At 40.3% G+C, this 3154-nt stretch overlaps 2 long non-coding RNA genes across 2 annotated transcripts; one reads left to right on the top strand and one right to left on the bottom strand.

The window, feature by feature from the left end:
• On the top strand, positions 1 to 2375 carry LOC148790177 (uncharacterized). Its single transcript, XR_016078799.1, has 2 exons — positions 1 to 245; positions 460 to 2375. It is a non-coding gene; the product is annotated as an uncharacterized LOC148790177 (long non-coding RNA).
• Positions 963 to 2412, bottom strand: LOC148790176 (uncharacterized). Its single transcript, XR_016078798.1, has 2 exons — positions 2217 to 2412; positions 963 to 2010 (listed from the first exon to the last, which is right to left on the bottom strand). It is a non-coding gene; the product is annotated as an uncharacterized LOC148790176 (long non-coding RNA).
• Positions 2413 to 3154: the final 742 nt, after the last annotated feature.

The following is a 3154-nucleotide window of genomic DNA, read 5'->3' as shown; positions in this document are numbered from 1 at the left end:
TGATTGACTGAGATAGAAAAAACACAGAGAGAGATTGTTTTGTGGCTCAAGGGAATAGTTCCGTCCTCGCAACACTGATCATCGTATTGGTGAAAGACTACTATATTGAATTCGGCTACACTGGTTTGAATAAGAAGGCAACGTGTACTTGACTGGACTTTGTTTTCGAGGATCAAAGGCTAAATCGAATACACATCGAATTCTACGAGAACATCAACTAACTACAGTGGTTATGGCGTCTGGAGGTATACACTGAACTAGTTTCTTTTTATTTAATTAAGTCGGTCAGTCAAAAGGTGATTACCAGTTTTGAATGAATCGATTCAGATATGTATGTTTTAGTTTACAGATTAATTCTATCCATTATGATTTATTCACTGTAAATGGGGACTGACATTCAAATCCGTGACACCTTGACCGACTAACATTGCATGCTCTCTGACAAACAAATCATCTCAGGTTCATCATTGATGTACAAGGAGTCAAGGGCTACGAGATGTTGTAGTGTATTTCCAAACGACATCATGGATTCCCTTTTTAGGTATACAAATTGGTTTTGGGCATCCCATAATATCAAAGACCAGAAGAGATTTGAGGTTGTTTAGTTCCACTGGCAGAAAAGCGAGCTCTTCATAATGGTGTGTGTTCTTTGTGCTTGCTTTTTTTTTTTAATTATCTCTGTTTTATTTTTATTTTGGGTGCTATTCAAATATGCTTTTCTTGGGTTTTCCGCAACAATGGTTTTGCTTTCAAGCAACCCATCTGATAGGAACAGTACATAACTGCGGAAATCCTGCAATCCTATGATAGGAAAGGCCAGCAGTAAGATTCATTGAATTCAAGATGCTTATCATCTTGCTCAAGTGTCTTGGAAGCTCTGCTAATTCACAAGTCTGCAAATTTACAAAGGATGCTGGAAGTTTCTTAATTCTAGTGCTAGAGAGGTCAAGACTGTAGGTGCTTAAGCTGATTAATGGAATTAGGTAGCTTTTTTATCTGCATACCATGTAAATCAAGTACAAAGCAACTCAAATTCAAATTATTTGGAACATGCATCTATATAATTAGAACCTCGCCATTTTTTGCAATGCTAAAGCAGGTTCGTAGGTTCTTTGACTCATGGAAAGGCTTAGGAAGAATTAGTTTCTTGCAGTTACTTACCTCAGAGAAATGATAAAAATGGCGTACCCTATTAATGTTATTGTAACATAATTTCTGTGGAGGGGCCATTCCACCATTTATAATCATGCAGCATTCCGCATTCAGCTCCTCCAACAGACTGAGCGAGATCATGGAAAAGGTCATGCATCTTGCACCATACAATGTCTCCAAACTCATCTTTCTCAACATCTTGAATTGAAACACTCATTACCAACATCCTCTACATCGATCCTCACCTCTTCTTGATGATTGAATAAAACCTTCTGCAACCCAAAACATTGCTTCATTAAATGCGGTTAAAGATGAACATAACTCAACTTCAGGACAGGTAAAATTCCAGTTCCATCTTCAAGTAAATTCCCATGATCTCTTAGCTTAGACAACCATTCCGTTTCTTTTCTATTGAACCCACCGCACTTCTTCACAATCTCCCTTCCAATGGTGACTAAGTTTGGAACCTCTGCTTCCATGCACCCCAAATGCTCTTCTCTAAACAATTCCCAGCAGTCATCTTGTAACAAACCTGTCAAATTATACGAATCCACTGTCCGCATAATGTCTGTAATACGGATCCCTCCTTTTAGACAGCACTGCTCCCACACCCATTCCATTAGCATCCGTTTCTACAACAAACGGTCTTGAGAAGTCAGGAAGCGCCAGAACAGGGGTGGAGGGTCATGGCTTCTTTGAGTTGTTTGAATGCTGCATCGGCCTTCTCAGACCACTCCCACCTTCCATTCTTCAGTAGCTGGGTCAGCGGTTGTGCTATGACTCTGTACTCCTTCACAAATTTGCACTTATTCCTCTTTACGAACAGCAATAATCCTTGAGCACTTGGTTCATCAGGGCCTGAAAAGAAGAAGGAGCATTGGTTAAACCAAAGGGTATAACCAAAAATTCATAGTGCCCCTCATAAGTATGAAATATCGTCTTGTGTTCATCTATTGTCTATCTGAATTTGGTGATATCCGGATCTGAGATCCAATTTGGAAAAACTGTTCACCCCATACAGATCATTGAGCAACTCATCAATGATAGGTATTGGAAACCTATACCTCACTGTGGCTCTATTAAGAGCCCTGTAATCTATGCACATCCTCCATCTCTGCTTCCTCAGGATCAGTTGGCTCTGATACCAAAATGGTATCGACCGTTTCTCGGCTCCTCCGAGAAGAGCGCTTCCTACCTCTCCCAGATATGGTGCTACCGGCACTGCTCAGGAGAAATCTAGAAGACTCGGTGTATTGGAAAATAATTAGCTTAATTCCCTCTCCTTTATTCATGCAATCCTTACAGTTACAACCATGTGGGTCACTGCCACGTCACAGATACAAATAATTGGAAGCTAACCAATGATTGGTTATAATAATAACCGTCGAAAAAAGTAAAGAGTTCGGTGAGAAGGTTTCATACAACCTGTGTGAACCTTCTACCAGATCATGAAGTAATGGGCTGGGCCTCTCCTATACGGGCCTTCGTCTAAAGGAGGGATCCGTATCAGTATTCCTCTTGGGCATTACGAGTGGTTACTACATTAATTTTGCTCTCTTGCTCCTTTCATTAAGACGTTCTTCAATTCGTCCCACTTGTTTAAATCCTTGTTCCATGAACTAGTAAAAATCGCCTCCCACTTAATACCTCTTGCAGGCAGGCGATGCTGCAAATTAAAAGGTCGAAATTTGAGACATCATACATGGTTCCTCGCCTCGTGGCAGATTCAATAATTTATCCAGTAATCTTTGCCACGTTAAAATCTTGAGAGACGCAAATCCACATTCTGATGAGTTCAAAAAGATAATTGTAAGCCAACTGAGCAAGCATTGTCTTGCCAAGGCCTCCCAGGCCAACAATGGGAATGACTGGAAATAAGTCTATCATCTTTTGTTTTACAGCTTCTCTTCCTTGATCACTCTCAAATGGAATTTGGACCTTTCAGCAGCAATCACATCTAATCTCTTCATAACAGTTTTAATCTTGTGGCAATGCGTCTCGC

The sequence above is a fragment of the Nelumbo nucifera genome, chromosome 7 (genome assembly GCF_055504915.1).
Source record: "Nelumbo nucifera cultivar China Antique chromosome 7, China Antique-T2T, whole genome shotgun sequence".
NCBI lineage: Eukaryota > Viridiplantae > Streptophyta > Magnoliopsida > Proteales > Nelumbonaceae > Nelumbo > Nelumbo nucifera.
Note: the sequence above shows the minus strand (reverse complement) of the source record. Positions and strands in the feature narration are given on the sequence as shown.